The 21,615-nt window shown below is 35.1% G+C and overlaps 1 protein-coding gene and 1 pseudogene across 2 annotated transcripts in view; one reads left to right on the top strand and one right to left on the bottom strand.

The window, feature by feature from the left end:
• SEMA3C (semaphorin 3C) overlaps window positions 1–21,615 on the bottom strand; it is a 153,114-nt gene that overhangs the window by 89,055 nt on the left and 42,444 nt on the right. The gene's annotated exons all lie outside the window — the stretch shown is intronic.
• LOC116281378 (U2 spliceosomal RNA) lies at window positions 8,764–8,871 on the top strand (annotated as a pseudogene).

Here is a 21,615-nt window from a genome sequence, read left to right as displayed (position 1 = left end):
GAGATACGTGAATTGCTTACTAAAAATAAAAATTCATAGGAATAAAAGCAATTCCTTCTAGAAACACTTATTCAGAGGGTCTTCTCAAATCTATCTGTTGAACACACCCCAGAGCTGCTGCCAAGATTAATCAGATCTTCCAAAGGTTACTTCCTTCTTCTGACTCAGATCTCAACTGACACCTAATCTAGAGGGATATCCCTTCCCACCTTATCTAAAGAAGCCCCTCCCATACTACTCTATGAATTAGCTCTATTTTATTATCTTCAAGGCCTTAAAATTATTTCTGGCCTTAAGGATCAAATTTGTTTTAAATATTATGCTGCTGGGGGTAGAATTAATATAAATGTGTGACTAGAATAATAGTTTTTGGAGTCTATACATTTATGTGCTAATTTTTGACAATAACTTATATTTGAAACCACCCGACAAATAATTCAAGATCCTCTAAAAGAAGAACTTATTTTTCTTCACAAGGCTTTGTGAAAATCAGAGGTAATTATGCTTTTGCCCAATTCTCCTCTTTTCAGAAAGAATTTGGAAAGAGTCTCAAAAATGTGACATGGAAACAGGTGAGAAGGGTTGAAGTCCTATACACAGCTATAATACCTATGCAGAAAAGCTTTCTCCCCAGTTTTTAGTACAGAAAATCCCTAACTTATGTACAAATACGATCTAAAACTTCATGAGCAAGCTAATTATTTGAGGTTCAAAATTAATTTTTCCTTAAATTTATGAATGTAACTGAAAAGTATGAGGTAACAAGATTTTTTAAAAGATGTTACAAGCAGCTCTATTGCCAGGAGCATAAAGATAAGGGAGGAAATACCAGGTGTTGGGCTGAGGAGATAAGCAAGGGTTAGGTTACGAGGTGTTTTGCTTAGTATACTTGTAGGCAGGGAATTTTCTCTTTAGGTGGGACATTTATAACATGAGCGCATGCCAAATATTTCTTCCCTTAATACATTTAGGGGGAAAAAAGATAGCCTTCTTTAGATAAGTCAAAAATAACTCCTTAGTCCCATCCTTTTTACAGTTTTTGATGTTTATATTTTTGAAAGGATTTCTATTCTTCTAATATTCTGTTAAGTATATTTAGAAAACCTAGGCAAAATATTCCAAGCCCAAAATTTTCTTCAAACTGAGCATTCTTTTCCATCAACCTTTCTTTACTTATTTTAATAAAATATTTCTTTCTTACATGTAATCTACTCTGTCTTTGTATTGTATAGAAAGCAGTCACTTCTATTCCATGTTTTCATTTTTCAATCTATGATGGGTCTATTCATGACAATTTTGTTGTAGAATCTAGGTCAAGGAATTCTTTTTCTCTCTCTTGAAATTGAACACAGCGTTTACTTGAGGAGATGATAAGATCACTCATAAAGCCACTTCAGCACCCTTCCCCTTATCATGTTTCACATCAACACATGTTTCTTAACGCGAGAGATTTTACTGCCTTTTAATCCAGCTTTTGAGTATCATACAAACACCATTTTTCAGCTAAGTTTCTAAATTTAGCTTTAAGTACGCCTACCTATTCTACTATAAGTGGATAACTGCTTAATCTTCTACAGTTACTACTCTGCATGAAAAATAACACAAGAATATATATTTAGCTTTCATTTTATATCATTTATAAACAGCTTTCCCACCTAGAATTTCAAACCAGAGGGGAAGTAACAAGACTAAGTTTTAGTACAGTTAGAGAACTTTGATGCTTTTGCTGAGTAGATACATAAACAGAAAAATTATCATTGCTGACATAATACTTTCCTCTGATTTTAAAGCCTTAATTTATTTTTTAAACTGATAGACTTCATGTTACTTTTATCACGGTCATATGCATAATGATACATTTTCTTAAACAGGGGGTGCTACTGCAGGTAGTAGATAATAATGTACCTTTTCATAATAATTTTGCACAGAAAGAAGAAAATAAACACCATACGTGAGAGTACAGAATAACAGATACTTTCAATCTCAGCTGATGAGCAAAGTCCCTAGAGGATGATGTAGGATACTTTATTTATGGCCTTGGGATAGGTAAAAGTTTCTTAAATAGGAAAGAAACAGTATAAGCCATAAAGAAAAGAATGATGAATTGAAAGACATCAAATTTGGTATTTCCATTTATACAAGAGCTTCAGTAAGTATGTGAAAAAGCAAGCCAAATAATGGGAGAAGATTTGTAAATTCATACATATAATCTATAAAGGGCTGATATCCAAAATGTATAAAGAATTCATAGAAGTCAGTAAGAAAAATATAAACTAGAATAAAATGGGTATTGTTTTGTATCCTGCAAGATTTCCACATTACCAATAAACGTTTGAAAAAGTATTCAAACTTATTAGTAATCTAGATAATACAAACTAAAACTACAGTGAGACACCACAATATAGCCACCAGGTCCACTAAAACTTTTGTTTTAATAAAAGTAAATAATAAAGATGGCCATCTCCATCTTTTCCATCCAAAATTAAGAGCAACAAAAGCAAAAATAAACAAGTAAGGCTACATGAAACTAAAAAGCCTCCATATAGCAAAGGAAACTCTATCAACAAAATGAAAAGGCAACCAACTGAATAGGAGAAAATAGCTGCAAATCATGTATCTGGTAAGTAGTTAATATCCAAAATGTATAATGAACTCATACAACTCAATAGGAAAAAATTAAAGCAAACAATCCAATTAATTAATGGACAGAAGAATCGAATAGACATTTTCCAAAGAAGACATACAGATGGCCAACAACAGATATATGAAAAAATCCTCAACATCACTAATCATCAGGGAAATGCAAATCAAAAGCACAATGAGAGATGACTTTACATCTATTAGAATGGCTATTATCAAAAAGACAAGAAATAACAAGTTTTGGCGAGGTGTGGAGAAGAGGGAACCCTTGTGCACTGCTGAGGAGAATGTACATTGGTCCAGCCACTATGGAAAACACTACGGAGGTTACTTAAAAAATTAAAAGTAGAACTACCATATAATCCAGAAATTTCATTTCTGGGTATTTATCTGAATAAAATGAAAATGTTAACTAAAAAAAAAAATATATAAGCACTCCCAAGTTCATTGCAGGATTACTTACAATAGCCAAGAAGTTGAAATAATCTAAGTGTCCATTGGCAAATAAATGGATAAAGAAAATGTGTTTACATACAATAGAGTATTATTCAGCCCTTAAAAAAGTATGAAGTCTTGCCATTTGCAACACCATGGAAAACTTGGAGGGCATTATGCTAAGTGAAATAAGTCAAAGAAAGACAAATACTGCATGATCCCATTTACCTGAGGAATCTAAAAATAAACAAACAGGCAACCTCAAAGATACAGAGAACAGACTGATGGTTAGCAGAGGTGGAGTTGGGGGGCTGAGCAAAATGGGTAAAAGGGGTCAAAAGGTACAAACTCCCAGGTATAAAATTAATAAGTCATGGGGATATAAAATACAGCACTGCAACTGTAGTTAATAATACTGTATTGCATATTTGAAAGTTGTTAAGAGAATAAATCTTAAAATTCCTTATCACAAGAAAAAAATTCTGCAACTATGTATGGTGGTAGATGTTAACTAGACTTACTGTGGTGGTCATTTTCCAATATATGCAAGTATTAAATCATTACATCATATACCTGAAACTAATATAATGTTTGTCAATTGCACTACAGTAAAAACTAATAAAATAAAATAAAATAAAGAACGATCACTTCCAAGTGTACCAAGGATATAGAACAACTTTGTATACTGGTAGAAAAAATATAAATTTGTATAACTACTTTGGAAAATAATTTGGCTTTACCTGTTCAATTTGAACATACGTATCTACATGACCTAGTAATTCAATTCTTAGGTATGCACCGAAAGATAGGCACAAAAATATTCATAGACATTTTATTCATGATAACTTCAAACTGGAAATGACACAAATGTCTATGAACAGGAGAAAGAATAAACACATTATGGTATTTTCCTACAATGGGTAATATTTAGGAATAAAAAAGAATAAACTAATTCTACTCATAACCATGTCAGTGAATCTCAAACAAAATATTAACAAAATAAGTCAGATGAAAGAAAAAATATACTATAAAATTCCGTTTACATAAAGTTTAATATCAGGCAAAATTCATCTATGGTGTTAGAAATCAGGACAGTAGTTACATTTAGGACTAGGGAGAGGATAGTCGTTGAGATGGACAGAAGGAAACCACATATATTTTTCAACCTAGGTGGTAGTTACACGAGTCTATGCTAATTCATGTGATAAGTTATTTATAATGAATGTTGTAATTTTTCTGTATACATCATTTGTTGAAAATTGTATTTTTAAAAAGGATATTTAAAACTATACATGAACAGTTTCTGAATCAGGGTGGGTTAGTTTCCTTATTTCTGTAACAAATTACTCCAAGCTTTGTGGTTTAAAACAAAAATTTTATTCTCTCACAGCTTTGGAGGCCAGAAGTCCAAAATCAGCATTACTGGGCTGAAGTTGAGGTGTTGGCAGGACCACGTTCCCTCTGGATACTCCAGGAGAGAATCTGTTCTTTGCTTCTTTCAGTCTCTGGGGCTGCTGACATTCCTTTGCTAGAAACCATCTTACCATCCCTGCCTCTGTAGTCACGTTGCCTTCTCTTCTGCATCATATCTCTCTTACAAGCAAATGTGTGTTTGTATTTAGGGCTCACTTGGATAATCCAGGATAATCTCCAGATCTCAAGAGTTTAAATTTATTCATATCCATGAAGTCAAGTTTGTCATATAAGGTAGCATACTTAGGTTTGAGGGATTAGGATGTGGACATCTTCTGGGGAGCTATTACCCAGCCTACCATACCTAGTGCCACTGACAGTAATCACTGCGTTCAGAGGGGAGGAAAATAACTGAGGACCAGAATCAGCTGAAATCTCTCATGCAGCAGGAGGGGAAAAACTGCATTTTTATGGATAATGGTATAAGAACAGGCAGCGAATAACAGGCAGTCACAGTCCAAAATGGCTGCAAAAGATGCCAAGTAACAAAGAAAAACAAAGTTCAATATAGACCATTACTAATAAATAGAAATCAAAATTTGCCTGAAATGTGGTAGAAAGAATGTCAATTTTAAATGTATTTGCGCATCACAAATTATACCAGTGAAAATATGAATTTTAATGATAAAATTGAAAGATGAATATCATTAATGATTTTTGTTTGCTTTGGTTTGTTTTTCACACTTTTGAAACCCTTTGCCTTCTTTAAATGCCTGTGCTCGTTACTGCTATGCAGAGTTCCTCAGGTTGCTAATGCAAACACACTGACAAACTGTTGCTAGAGATAAAGCATTTCGTCATCACCCTGGCCCTACAACAAGACTCAGACGCAGTTTGTTGGAAGCAGAAGAACCCTTTCCTGACAGTCCTTGGTTGGGTCTCTGAAAGCAGTCCCTGTGGAAAATCAATATACTCTCATATGTCTGCTCCTCACATAATTGATCACTTCAATCCCTGACCTTACTGATGTCACTGGTTTGAATCCATGTCTACCCCTTTGGAACAATAGCTGGTGTCATTTGTTATTCAAATTTCTTCAAAAGAAAAGGAGATTCTTTTCTGACATCCTTTCAAAGAAAAGAAGGTAATTTCATTGGCATAATCTCCACAATGAAAACTAAGGTTATTATGCAATTTAAAAATTATTTTGCTGACTAACATAGTATGATTACAAATTAGGTACCAAAATGATCCTAAAAAATAGGTTATGTATTTCAAGTGAGGTTATTAATAAAAATATTCTTTTAATTCTGGAAAATCATATGCTCTCCCCCAAAATGCTGTCAAAGACAAAGACAGAAAGCCTTTCCAAGGGTTCCCATCTGTCCTTTGCTTGAGATGACCTTCAGAGTAGACTCCACAGGAACGTGCACAAGCTTATGAATATACGTGCAGAGGGGAGACTTACTGCTCCTTTACCTAATTATGCTTTGGAACAATTTTCCCAGGCTATCCACTGGGCAGTGTGAGGATGGCTTGTAAAGGAACAGCACGGGTGCTTCCCATCTATGACTTAGACAGGTCATAGCCTTAAGCTAGAGCCAAGTTCTGGGGATGCACAGCTGGGGCAGAAATGAACCTTTTAGTTGTTGGATCCTGGGTGAAACTAATGTCTTGGGTAGGGCTGAGTCAGTCAGTCTGGGTAAGGGTCACCTGGGGTTTTTCAGTATTTTAATATCAGCCTAGGTATACTGATGCTTGTCAGCTGAACATCAGCCCTGTATCCATTGTATTCAACGGTAGCCATCTGTGCTCCTTTATATTTTTATGGAGAGGATGTTTACCCACAACTTAAACTCAGTTGAATTATGGTTAATGTATAACCTATTGTTCTCCTAAAATAACATCTGCCTGAAAGACCAAGACTAACTTCCATACATGCTTTCTACCAATAACATTATTTTCCATTTCTGCATTTTATTACTCTAGCGGTTTGAAATTTTTGGAATGCAGACCCACTGATAATAACAACTTTGTTTCCATGTTTATATATAAGACAAGATACAACCAGATTCTTTGAAAACAGATTTTTGAGAGTATTTGGGACAACCATCCCACTCCACTGTCCAATATGTTATTGCAAAGGGCATGTACAACTCTTGGATTTCCCTGGTCACTTCGGTTTCTTTACATTGGAATTATAATAGACAAGAAATATAATAATCTTATGTTTATAGTAACAGTTTTCTAAGCCCTTTACATGATTATGAATCAGCTTATTTAATCTTCACAAGAGCCACGTAAGAAAAGAAACTATCATTTATCAACTAAAAAGGGACATCTTTTAGTGTGAAAAGGGGAGCTAGTAATAATTACTTTAGGACAACTTAAATAAGTGGGAACTTTCCCTGGCAAACTGAGATGGATGGTTACCATACATATGAGAATTATCTTTATCCTCATACAGTTGAGGATACTGGGCATTGATGTTTCAATAACGTGCCCACATTCACAGCATTTACTAAGTGGCAGAATCAGGCCTGGCTCCCTGGGCAGTCTGCCTCCAGAGTCCTTGATCTTAATCACAAGCCTTGGAGGATTGTAGTAGAATCAACATGATGCAAACTCAAGGGAACTGATAGAGATAAAACGAGATTATAGTGTTAACAGTTTACCTTCTTTGAAATACTCAATTGTAACACCATTTTAAGCTGGGGAGATAACTTTGTGTTTAAATTTCACTTCACCATGAAGCTCTTTGTAAAAAGAGTTTTCTTTTTCTCATTCATGTTATGTTTTAACTAGAGTTGGCATGTATTTAGCAGTCTCATTATCATGTATTTATATAAAAGATAAGCCTTTATGAATTTATTTCTTGCTTCTATAAAAAGAGTTTGTGTGTGGGGAGATATCTGGATTAAATGTATTCGGGTAACAGTTTTGTAATAGTCTTTCATAAAGTAGAAAATGAATTTTTAATTAACCACTGCTGCCAATTTTTTTAGAGTTTTAAAATAACAGTTATTTCTTAAAAGGCTCTCCATGAATATGCGAGTAATTCAGTTTCAAAAAGGTGTCAGGATAACAATACATTTGCTAGGTGATTTAAACTTAAAAAATGATCCCTTTGAGGCTGCATTTTAGGATAGTTGCTGGGTTTTTTTTCCATTCTCTCCTATGTTTAGCAGATAAAGCATGTTAAACAAATAAACAAAAAGAACAAGAATATGAATCATCGTGAACTAACAAAATGAAACAAGACATTAGGAAAAGCAGGGAGAAGTTGGCACTGCAGTGCTGCCCTGCATGAATAATGGTGCCACCCCGACCAGAGATTTTCAAAGGACACACAATCCTGCACTGATTGGGAAAAGTAGGTCAGAAGAGGAATTTATGCCGATAAAAACTGTATACTTTAATCTCAGAGTTTAAGGATTGAATAAACAAAGGAGCATTGTGGATATAAATTCTTCTCTGGAAAAAAATGTTATAAACATTATCTTATTATCTTACTATCCCCTGAAGGACCTGAAAAGAAAATACACCTGACTCTTTACCTGGACCTATGGCCTCTAGTGGAAAGACCAAGGAGACCTCCCCAGACCCCAGCTATACCACCAAGTATGGCAGAAGTTCAAGGTGTTATCAACCCAAAAAGTCACCTGATTTGCCTCCCTTATGCATTGGAATGAAAATTACAGCCGCCGGGATTGAGCTTGAAGCAAAACTCAACATTAGTTCCATCCTCCCCATCCTCCCCTCTTCCTCCCTCTTCTTCATTCTAACAACCACATGCCACTGGATAATGGGATCAGGAGGAACAGTTACTGAGCCCTAACCTCACAGATTTCATCATCAATGTGTTTTAAAGAAGAAAGTCTCTCTTCACCTCCACTAGCCCTTCATTACATTGAATCTTGAATTTAATCCATTTTAATTTCTTTTTGTCTTCTTATATATGTATTTGTGTTCCTTAAATTCAAGTTGAATTCCTGACTTCCAAGAAGATATAAATACCTCAAATAATACACGCTTTGTCAAGAGTGATGTGGAATGCTTTACTGAAGAGAATTTCAATTTTCAAGAATGTGCTCACGTTCCATATATTTCTTAAACCCAACAAGTCACTCAACAAAATAATAATTTCACAAATATTCAGCAGGTAAAAAGAAAGGAAAGGAAAAGGCAAGAAAAGACCGAAAAAGAAAAACAAAACAATGCCTAAATTGTACCACTGATTGCTAAATCAGCCAGGACAACTCAGAATTGCTTATCATCGCTTCTCGGCCTTTTGGCTAAGATCAAGTGCAGAATTGCTTATCACTAGATAAAATATCTAGTTAAGATGTATTAATTTTTGGCTTAAGGTGTATTAAAATTTTTTAAAATTGGTAGTCATAATTTGATATGAAGAGTTCTTTCTCCGTCTAAGAATACATAATAAAATATTAAAATCATATACTTATGAGTATTTAAATGTATCAAAAATTTATTTTCTAGATAGCATGGTCAGCTCCTCTCTTCCTCTAGACTTCTGACCACTAGACAGTAATACTGAAGGAAATATTTTGATCACATCAGTTAGCTTAGAGTCAGTTAAGAATATTTTAAAGAAACTAAAGATTCTCTGCTACCTACAAACTATTTTTATCAGCTTAAATATTATTACCAGCTAAACATTTACCAGTGTCTTAGTTGTATGACATGTTTGTTAATATCTTGTTATTAATTGTGGTATTTCTAAATATGAGCAAGGATAATCTGTGTTCACAAAGTTGGAAACTAAGTTAAAGAGCCTGATAATTTTTTCTTCTCCCCTTAAAACTTCCACAATGTTCAGACATTGGACCCTGACATGGAGAATTTTGTGGTGTTACCTAAGATACAGCTTTAAATTCATCTCATTTTTTAAAGCATCTAAAGGACTCAACCAAACTTACAACATTGACATATTGAAACTACCATTAGGCATCTGTGGCCCTAGAGGATGTAGACTCCTAAATCTATTTGAATGTGAGAAAGGCTTTCAGGAAGAGTTTTACTAGAATATATATCCTGGACCCACTGCAAACCACTGAATTACAATTTCTTTCTATGGACCTCCAAAGTTTATATTATGAAAGAACAAAGATATTTTCCTGTAGGGCTCCCATCTGGCTTAATTGATGATTTGACACTAAACCCCAGAGGAAAATTTTTAGTTATGCAGATGTCCAGATATCTTCCAAACTGAAAAAACTCTGTGAATGCTGTACAGCAAACTAGAATACTGCTCTTAAGATACTTCAAGATTAGTGTCTTTGTTGTAAATTCATAAAACCATAAAACTTTGGAGGAGGAATTTCAGTTCCTCTTTTTACAGAAAAGGAAACCACTAAAGTAAATCATACATCAGGGATTAGTGTTTACAAGTTACACATGCTCAATAGAAACAAGAAGCTTGAGTTACATCAGGTTGAGCCATCCAAGTTCATGAACCCGCTAGGTGTAGATCAGAGACCACCCTTTTTACATTCTCTCACACAAGCCTGAAAAGTTTAATTAGATGAAATGCATTTTAGCCCAGACTAGGTCCAGCTTTACACAGAGCAAAAATGAATTAGAAGTAACACTCCACTCCTCTTTTCCATTTATTTTAGGAGTCTTAGATTAGGGAGGAAACAAATTTTTCAACTCCAACGTGAATTTTAACACTACCGGGCCCTAGACGTGTAGAACTGAACGGTACTGAAAGAGAAAGAAGTTTGAGTCCCTTTGCCACAACACTCAGACTTTTTAAGAACGTTTGATTTTTCAGGCTTTTTTTTTCTTTCACTTTTCATCATTTGACAATTTCAGCACTTGAAACTTTTGTCTAAAATTCCTTCCTAAAATAGGCATTCATCACGCTTTAGTTCTTAGGCCAAAAATCCAAGAGAAATAAAGCTGAAATCAAGGTAATTCCTTATTTTCTTTTTGTATGTGAAAGGAAGTGTGTTTATTTTATCTATATAGATGAGGCATTATAATAGTTTATCCTAGTTATATGCTTAGACATACATATTTAGGTAACATTTTTTTCCTTAAAGTTTTATGGGTCCAGAAATTACTTCCTTTGCTTTTTATAACAAGTGTATCGCTAAGTTTGGGATGCCTGTCTTAGACTTTTTGGTTATTCTGGAAAACCACCCAACACATTCTCTAGAAGGGATAACTGATCTTCTGCTCTATCATTTCCTAGTTCATCCTAAAGACAGATATCAAGCCTCAGGTGGCTCTAGTAAGCTCACAAATGCTTAGAAGAGCCTCACTGAGTCAGAGTAGCACTAAGTCCTCTCAATCATGGCTATAGGAATGTATGAACTGAACTCTAAATGTTGAAAACAAAGGTATAATTTTTGGTGTGTGTGTTTTCTATGTTAACAATTGTTCAGGGGCACATTTTGAAAATCAGCACCATTCCATTGCCACAGTTTGTTGACAGCCTCCGTTCGGGTGTCACTTATGCCCATCGGATGGTAAGCTCCTCTCTGAGACAAGGCATGAGGCTTTATTTGGTGATAACTCAGCTCCCAGCTCAGTGGCTGGCCCAGAAAACATTTCTGAAACGACTAAAATTTAGAAATCTCCAAATCTCCAACACTTTTCACATATATTTTGGTTTAGGAGTCCCTTTGTGAGTCTGCCAAACATTATTTTTTAAATAATCAGTTTTCAAGAATGTCTCATCTATTGGGCTATAAACTTAAATTTAAACTTGGGAAATAATATTTTAATGAAGAGTTAAAAATATAAAAGACTATTTATATAAAAACAATTTAGCTTTTATTCAAATAAGTCTTAATTCCACTGAAAGAATCCTTGTGGTTAAATGCATGCCTAGTAAATGCTTACAGACTAGTGTTTTTATCCCACTCACCATTCAACAATACTATTATTTCCCATGAGAAATTAATTATTGTCTAGTTCTTACCAAACAAACTATTGCTAAGGTCCAGCAGCTTAAGTCTATAGTCATCGAAGTAACTTTTTGAAAAAAGATTACAAATCTTCCATGATGGTCAACTATTTTCTGGCTTCTTCGTTAAGAAGATATGAATACTATTATTGCTTCCCCAAGATACTTCACCATCTCTATTGTAGCTACTTTTCAGAGTAGAGCACCATGATATTTCTGCTAACATGAAGCTCTGGACATACAAAGGTCCAATTAAGTCTCTTGAAACACTGCTACAATGTGACAGAGAAAACAGACCTCACATGGTAAAATTTACATATAGCCTGAGCTCTGTCCACCAACCTGAGTGTTACAGAGGAATTATCCTGTTTCCACTTGATAATATTAAAATCTCAATCAGGGAAAGAGATCTAAGTTTAATTGGCAGAAACCTAGAGTGGAAGTTTGAGATCCCAAACTGCAGAGGTCAAGGGCCCACAGCCATTATTCTTCCAGCAGTGGCAGAGACAGAACTGGTAAGCACATTCAATCAAAGTGGGTGGACAGTGAGTAGAAGGCCACCCACACAAACCTTTGTTTGCTTGCTTGGTTCTTTCCATAGAATACCATGAAGACAGGTGCTGTGGGACTTGAAAAATTCTGTTTGGGGAGACCTACTGCTTGCTGAGTGCTTTTTCTTCTGTAGGTACCTTCCAAGCATAGATTTGCAGTTCTTCTTTAATTGATGTTTGTTATTTAGTGTCAGTAATGTTAACATAGCTTTATGTGTAACTTTAAATCGAAGGCACATGGTATGAAATAATACGGGTTTTCACTTAATTAACAATAAGCTTTATCCAGTTGACCAAACATGAGAAAATGAGAGCACACCAATATGAGCATTCCTTTGCCATTTTATTTCCTGACAATAGCACTACAGAACAAATTTTGAGTACAGGGCACGTGAAAAAGAAAGTTATTTTCTTCTACATTCAGTAAAACTTTGATTGTAAAATCTATTCATCTATACATTATTTCTAATCCAAAGGAATGTATATCCTCAAAAAGAAAAAAACACTATATATTATAAAGTATTTTCAAAGAGCATTGCTTCCAGATCAATGAGTTCTGAAAACTTATAAATATATTAGAAATAATTTAGTCATTTTTAATAATGTAATATGCAATTAAATTTATCACTGAGTAGCATAATGTCACATACTTACTTGCAATGGTTTTTAATACTATGGGTCTGCTTTGAATATCCATAAAATACCCAAATTGTATAAGTTATTTCATTTTATGCCTATATCACATTTCACAAGAAGTATCTGTGGCAATATATCAAGTGAAATATATACCAAACCAGAATCCAGCTTTATTCATGCAAATTAAATAGCTATAAATGACTTAAGGTTTAAAATGTAACTTTTACTGACATAGCAATATCAATTATTTCAAAGAATAGTTTTGAGTGCATATTATTTGCCAACCACTAGGTTCTGAGAATACAATGTTGAATTAAACACCGTATTTTTCACCTCATGGAGCTTTTATTTAATGTTTAATTTAATGTTATGAGGGATATTGTGTAGTTACTGATCTTCAATTATCCAGTGATTAGAGAAAATATCAAGAAAGATTAGATATACTGTAAGAGATTTAAAAAAAAAAACAAACAAAAATCCCACCAACACCTTAAAGTTTACAAAATACAGTTGACCCTTGAACGACATGGGTTCGAACTTTGTGGGTCCACTTACACTTGGATTTTTTCAATAGTACGTTCTATAGTACTACACGATCCACTGCTGGTTGAATCTGTGAATATGGAGGAACTGCACACACAGAGGCTGACTGTAAATTTTACGTGGATTTTCAACTGTGTGGAGGGTCAGCACTCCTAAACTATGCATGGGTCAAGGGTCAGCTGTATAAATTCTCAGATTATAACACTTAACATCTCTAGTCATATCATCCATGATGCCTCCAAACCTATCTTCCATTCTGGCCTACTGGTCTAATTAATCTGCCACAAACATATTCTAATCATTTGATCTCCGTGTCTCAGATTTTGTTGTCTTTTATTTGGAATATTCTTCCCCCAATTCATCCTTCTATCTTAAGGATGTAAAGCAAACATCCAGATTTTCTAGATCTCCCTCTTCAATGTTTATACTGTTTTTACTTCCCTTGATCTACAGATAATTCCTTACATTATATTATATTTCCCAACTATAAATGTATTAAGAGGAGGCACTATATTTTGCTTCTCTTTTTACCATCTGTAGTGCCTAATTCAGTGTTTTGCATATAGTAAGTATTGAATAAGTAACTGTTTAATAACATTTATCTAACAATTAGGATGCAATAATTAACATTATTATAGCAAGTTAAAGATTCCAAAGTGCTTTCTGATACTTCCTCAATTAATCTGCATAAAACTCTATGATATAGATGATAGATTCAGTCTGCATATAAGCAGATTGCTTCTCAGGTAACTTAAGTAATTTGTCAAGATTTTATAACTACATAGAGATGCTAAGGCCTGAGATTAAAAGAAAGACTATCTACTGAGGAGTTAAGTTCAGTGTTTTTTCTATAACATTATGGTCAAAATTGAAAAATTAAAAGAAATGAATTTGCACAATGAAAACCACACTTTAAAATGTTCCCTTCTAACACAATTATTTTGACTTGCACTTATTTTTCACAGTTCTTTAAGAAGCGGTCCTGTCACCTGGCTAAAGCCTAGTGAATTCCATGACGATGGCTATGCATGATTATAATCAACACTCCTGCAAGGTGTCAGGGCAGCTAGAAAAGGTGTTTGTTTTGACTGAAAACTGCACATTCTGAAGAAACAAATATTAACTTGGTGTTGAAGGAGCTCATTCTTATAGTTTCTTATAATTCTATAGTAATTTTAAATAATCACCCATATGAAACATTTAAAATATACGGAACATTATTTGCATTTACAGACACTATATTTTTAATATAGGATTTCTATGGTAGAAAAATCAAACAAGAATATAATTCTCACAGAAACAAGTTCTTAAGACTATACAGCTTAAATGCTGATGTATTTGCTAACTAGATGTGCTTAGAGAGAAAGCAGAGAGCAAGGTGAGGCTGAAACTGTGGAAAAAATGAAACTTGTGAGCCAACAAAGATGAGCAGGTTTCAGATAAGTGGAAAAAAGTGAGAGAATTCCAGGGAAGAGGTCTCCTTGGAATGTCTGTTGGGGGAATCCCTATTTGGAAAGCATTTATTTGTTAACATATGAAATAAACAACAAATTACCAATTAACATGCTACTTTGGGAACTCATAATAATAGTTTTGATTAATGGTTGTAGGGAAATATTTTGAAATGAGCAAAATGTATCTTTTCAAGCAAAAAGAAAATATATTTATGTTGGTGTATACATAAGGGAAATTTTTTTATAGTGGGATGAATACCCTAATAAAAATGCCATTATTTCAGAGCATTACAGTGAGGAAATCACTAATAAATAATATTGTGAAGTTAACCTGTTCTCACTTTTGTCTGCAGTGTTGAGTCCACTGACCTCCCTGTGTTTCCCTATCTAGCTGTCCCAGGTTCTTTGTGAAATAGTGTGAATTGTTAGTATAGGCAGGAAGCATGTGATAGTTCTGAAATCGCAGAGGAAAATGAAGGTGCAGAGTGGCATTATAATGCTGAGTGCATATTTATCATTTCTTTATATATATCCATGCATATATAAACACACACACACACACACACACACACACACACACACACGTTAACCTTCTCCCTAAAGAAGACGTCAGGAGAGGGAGGCACTCCATGCCTTTAGAGACTATGTATATAATGCAAACGAGTCAGGCAGGCCAAGAGATACTACAGACTGAGGATTAACAGGAACTGAGTCTTGGTCTCAGTTTTAGGTTAACCGTAAAGCATGATGAGGGCAGTAGAGATAAGAAAGTGCATGCCCCGTCTAAAGGGGGTGGCCACTTCTTAGCTACTATAGTCTCTGTACTGCCAGATTTTCTAATTTTTCAAGAGAAACAGTTTAGTTTTTATTACGAAATTTTGCAATTAAAAAAAGTAGACAACTAATCCATTTTCTTTAGTACTACGTAGATCAGCTCTACGTGTCTGTGGGTCAGTCTGACCTGTAGGCAGCAATCTGTGACTTCTAGAGTAGAGGACACTGCACTTCTCTCTTCCAGTTAAGACAAACAAAACAAGTGGCAGTCTGAGGTAGCACCAGGAACAGCAAATACTTCTTGCCTCCCTAGAGCCCGTCCTTATGATTTAAAATAGGATATTGATTATTAATGCAGATATTCATTAGTCATAGATTTATAACCAGCTGATGACCATGTACGTTCCTTTCTCAGGAAGCAAAGATTATTCATGAAATTCACATATGATGTCAAATGTTTTGCTGGAGTAGGGAGAGGAGTATTGTAGTCTGGAGAAACTCCACAAGTAGCAGACTGCAGGAATCCAGAGCTGATGTGATTCTAAGGCTGCTACTGTGGCTCTGCCAGGTGTCATAAAAGGAACTGGAACAACCAACCAACAACATTCTGGAAAACAATTTATTTGTAAATTGGGAATTACCCGTATTAAATGCGTAAGAAGCTTGTTTCATCAAAGCAAATGCTGTATTATAACACTAAAATAGATATTTAAAAGTAGGAAAGATATTTACTATTCCTAAAACCGAAGTTAAATGTATATTAAGAGCATAAAATGCCTTGTATATTTCAAATGGATAAATTAGGAGTAACTACAATTTTAACCACAACAAAGTGGAAATTTTTCAAGAGTATTTTTATATAAAATCCTGGTATTATTACAACTCAGTGCAATTTTTACTAACTTGGATAAATGAACTAGAATGCCCCTCCACACACACAGATTTGGCAATCCTGTAAGTAATCACATATGATTTTAATGTCATAATTAACTGTAATTAGCTAGCAAAATGTTAATGAAAGTGCTCTTTAGCAGCAAAGAAAATCAGCATCTCATTACAAGACAAGCAGAGACTGCTTGATGTATAAACCTTCTTGTTCACAGATCAGTTCTTAAATGTTAAAAGCACAAATTTTCTGTGTTACTTTTAACATTTACAACTTCATAAAACCCCCCACAGAAGAAGTAAAAATATGCAGGATGTGATGTTTTCCTACATAGCCTCATTTCCATTTCTACATTCTTCACTTTCGCCTTTCCAGACCCCACACTAGAGCCCTTCCATCAGGGTTGGATCCATATTTATTGATGTTCTCCATGCCAGGCACTGTGGTAGGAGGGAAGTGAATCAGAGGAGCTGTGAACTCCTCAAGTATGGTTTTGATTAATATGTTTTCCTCCTGTTGGTATTTTGAATCAGATAATTTATTGCTAGATGTATTATTTTCTTTCCCAAACCAGCTTCTCCTTTCCTGAAAGCTCTGTTCACTTAATAGTATCTTTCCAGTTTCTGGGATTCAGGCCCCAGAATCATCCTTGACCCTTATTTCTTCATTCTTCAAACAAAAAAAGGGCCTCGTGTACTATGGGTTCACGTCTGCAATTGCTTCATCATTAACTCCAACTTCAGGTCCCTCTTTTTACTGGCTACTTCCTCAGACTTTACTCTTTTGTGACCAATTCTTCCTTTGACTTGTAACCAAAGCTTATTTTCTTATAAAACAGGTGCTAAAAGATGATCAAAAACTCTCATGCTCATAAATTTTCAGTCTCTCTCTTTCTTGCAGAGTGAAAGCTCAGCCTAAAGTTCAATATTCAATGTGAAGTTCAATGTTCTCCAGTGTTTCTAAACTCTTTCTCCCATAGTAAGTTTGCTCTTATTGTGTGCTAAGCACTGTGCATTCCTTCTATGGAAACAGGCTCAGTAAGTGCTTTTTCCTACCTGGAATTACCTTGCCCCACTTGAGCAGCATGACAACACCCTACTAATATATCAAAAATCCATCTGAAAAGCTCCTTTCACCATGTCTTTTCTGATGACACTAATCAAAATTGTCATCTTCCTCTTCCTGAGTCTGAAGCACCTTGTAGATGTTTCCATTAAAGTGCTCTGCAGAGTTTATATTGTATTAGTTCTTCCCCCATTACATTGTAAACTACCTGAGACCAAGGACCATTATTAATTTTTAAAGAAAGTCATTATTTATGCTTTTCAGTCAACACATCGATTTATTAAATAGATTTTCTCCCTTTTAATTGAATCAAAGCCAGATTTTTCTTCTCTTAGGTTTAGATCAGGAAATCAAAACTTAGATATGCTTAAAGACTTAATCAGGGTTTCTTGATCATTAGTTGTAAAGCTAGCCTTCCTTGACAGGCAGCCTCCTGTGCTACCCACAATGCCACAACAATAAACACTAACACTGCCACAGGACGTACCATGTGTCGGGAACATTTCAATTATTTTTATATGTGTTACCTAATTCTCATAACAACTCTATTGGAATCCCTGTATTACAAATACATAAGCTGAAGCACAGAAATGTTTAATCTCTCTCTGAGATCACACAGCTAATATAACATGGAGGCAGAATTAAACACGGGAGTTTGGTACCAAAGCTCAAATTCTTAATGTTCTCTACGGGATTTGTATTTTAAAAGAGCACAGTAGAAAGAGTCACTTCAAAGAATGTCTCTCTAATGGTCAAGTTAGACACTTGTGCACCCTGGATGGGAAGGAGAAAGACCTCCCCTGGAGCCCTTCAAATCACATCACAGATACCACACCTCCTTGCTTTATATTAATAGGTTGCCTTGGAGGAGTATGTGTATTTTTGTCTGAGTGAGTTCAGACTTTAATACTGGCCACCTTTAATTTATGTTCTTCTATAAAAGTCAACATGAGTTTCTGGCTGTAAATTTGTCATGCCTTACTAATGAACTAAATTGTGTTTTCTGTCAGTGTTCCATTTAAATTGATGTGACCTCATTCATTAGCACATAATGTATTTATAGCTGTAAGAAATGTACAAGGGTTTCAAAAACTTCTCCCCACTCAAAAAGCCAAGTAGAGGAATGGGTTGAAGAGTTGGTAAATTTGTTTGGGAAAAGAAAGAAAATTTTGAAGATGATCTTATTTCACTTAACATTTAATAAAAAAATCATTTCCCTAACATGTCACTTTTATCCTGTTACTTCCTCGTTTGCAGACCTTTAATTTTCTTCATTAACTGCATGATCAGTTTCACAGTCCTGCCTTGTATGTAAAACTTCTTACAGAGCTACTTCAAACTATTCCTCTAAACATAACTCCCAGGTAGACATCTTATGTTCGTTTATTAATTCACTTATTCTATGCATATTTGCTGAGTGACCATTATGCTTCAGGCACTATTCCAGGTGCTGAAGAGTGCTAAAGTGGTGGACAGAGCAAAGTCCCTGCTCACACGGTGCTTATATCTTAGTAAATGAAATGAGTAAATAAGAGAGGTAATCTTAGTGTTTGATATATACCCATAAAGCAACAATTAAAAAAAATTTTGGTCCCAAGACCCCTTCACACCCTTAAAAATTATTATGTAGTACCTCAAAGAACTTGTTTTGGGGTCTATGATTACTGGTATTTATCATAATAGAAATTAAAATTTTAAAAGAGTTTAAATATGTATTAATATTTTAAAAATAACCATAACACCCATTACATATTATTATAAGTAATATGATTTTATGAAAATGACTATATTTTCAAACCAAGAGATTACTGAGAAGAGTGGCAGTGTTTTAGATATTTTTCAGTTCTCTCTAATGTCTGGCTTAATAGAAGAGAAGAGAATTTTCGTATCTGTTCCTGCATTCAGTCTGTTGCAATATCACCTGTCACATGGCTTCTAGAAAACACCACCATACAGACATGAAAGAATGAGAGTGAAAAAAGAAAACTACATCTTAGTACTGCAATGAAACTACTTTCGACCTTAGAGGTCCTCTGGAAAGGATCACGGGGGCCTTCTGGAATCCCCGGGCCATACTTTGAGAACCTCTATTATGAGGGAAGGAAACAAAGGACAAGGGATAGAGTAGTGCTTTTAAACAGGAGTCAGGAAATACCATTCTGAGGAAGTGAAAGTCGAGCAGAGGTTTGAAGATTGAGAAGGACCCAAAACAACTGTAGGCAGAGAAAACAAGAAGTACGAAGGACCCAGAGTATGGAAGAGCTCCAAAAATTTGAGAACCTGAAAGGAGGCCACTGTGGTGAGAATGTGGTGAGCAGGGGAAAGGGTAGTATGAACTGTGGTTGCAGAGCAAAGCGGAGCCAGACTGAGCAGGGCAAAGGTCATAAGCCAGTGGCCTGTAGTTCTGATGTAGACATCTGTCTTGCAGATGTATTTCGTCTGCACAGCATTTTTTTTAAAACTATTCTCTTTGAGCCAAATGTTTTTAAATGGGGATTTCACGTTTAAAAAAAATCTGGATTTCTGGATGCTCTCAAAAAGACCAGAACACCAGGCAAAAGTAGAGCTGAGTAGTACTGAGTATTCCATCTGAGGGAGCCAGAGTCTCCACCACTCCTTATGGCTTCTTCAAAGGTGAAGCCCTTTCCACGGCTATTCATCCTGGTCTGATTCACTTATCAAAGTCACCTTTCACATCCCTCACACATTTCTATGTGTGAGACCTCTAAGCAGGGATTCACTGGCTTTTATAGCATTTGGTTTTTGATTCTAAGTGAAATGGAAAATCTTTCAATTGTGGTGTGCAGGAGAACCACTCTCATTTATGTTTTTAAAGAGAATCAGTTATTGTGCGGAAAACAGATTGTAAAGGGCAAGAGCAGAAGCTCCAGTTGATATGTTCACCAGGCTCCACCCTCTCCAGCTCTTAAGTGCATCATGAACTTGGTCTTCCCTCCTGCCTTTCCCAACAGGAATGCCCTTCTTTCCACCCACACCTTACCTTACCCTTTCTTCCTCCAAGATCCATCTCAAAGCCTCTTCTTTAGAGTGGAGATGTAGTGGGAGGTATCCTCAGACCACAATCACCACCTGAGGTTCTTGTTTACACTAAGAATTTATAATCTACGGTTTTAGAGCTTTTCACAGTAAGAGTCATCTCATCAATCAGACTGTAAATTCCTCGAAGGCCTGAACTTCTCTCTCTACTGCTTCTACCACCTACAACTGACTGCTTCTACCAACCCCGACAAGTAAATCACAATTAGCAGTGGTGTTAAAGCAATTATACTTCCTTAGGTGCCTTCCTCAAGTTGTCTAGGCTCTCAGCATCTCTTGCTTAGTGACTGATTGATCAGAACAGGTAAATCTTTGAGAAATGACCAGAATTATATCTACATTATAGTCAAATGCTTTTACAGCACAGGTAGCATCTTGTTCTATGTATTAATTAAAATTCCATGGGCAAGTTACTTAACTTCTCTTTCAGTTTCTTCATCTGTAAAATGAAGTTATAATAAACAGCACTTCCCTCATGGGCTGTTGTGAAGATTAGATGAGATAATGCATACACAGTGCTCAGTTCCTGGTAACTACCATCAGCAACATGGCTTTTATATGTCTGTCTTCACAGACAAGAGAAACTGTGCTATTAGTGAATTGGAAAAAAAATTAGTGACATTTTTATAAAGTCTTCCCCACTAAAAGGCATATGAAAGCATACTGCTTTTGTGATATTAACTTTTTAGTAATAAAAATATTTTCCACATTCTCAGGATATATATTACTTGAAGACACCTTTCTGGGGAGAAATTTATGAGTAATCAATTCATATGTTAATTATTTATCCAATGATCTATTTTTCAGTATCTTTGAATTTTAGATTTTCTGACATTCTGTTTTCCGTATCAAACTCCATAATCTTTATAGGTACTACTATGCTACACAGTTAGGTTCAGCATTTTAAGGAAATATGTAAGGCAGCCTACAGAAAAGTGAAATGATTAAGAACAGGGACTCTGGAACTAGATGGCTTGGCTTGGGCCCTGGATCTAATACTGGTTTTGTGTCAGAACCTCTCTGTGTCTCATTCACCATCTATAAATTAGAGCTAATTAATAACAATATCTAATTTATAGGGTTGTTTTAAAGATTAAATGAGTTTTGGTGGTAATTTATAATGTATGCCCCTAAATCTAACAAAACATCATTAAATTATTTAGCAAAAGGAGTTTACATATAATTGACACTACTTTTTAATAATTATAAATATTTCTCAAAATT

This window comes from Vicugna pacos, chromosome 7 (assembly GCF_048564905.1).
Source record: "Vicugna pacos chromosome 7, VicPac4, whole genome shotgun sequence".
Lineage (NCBI taxonomy): Eukaryota > Metazoa > Chordata > Mammalia > Artiodactyla > Camelidae > Vicugna > Vicugna pacos.
The sequence above is the reverse complement of the archived record's forward strand: the minus strand, read 5'-3'. Positions and strand labels throughout refer to the sequence as shown.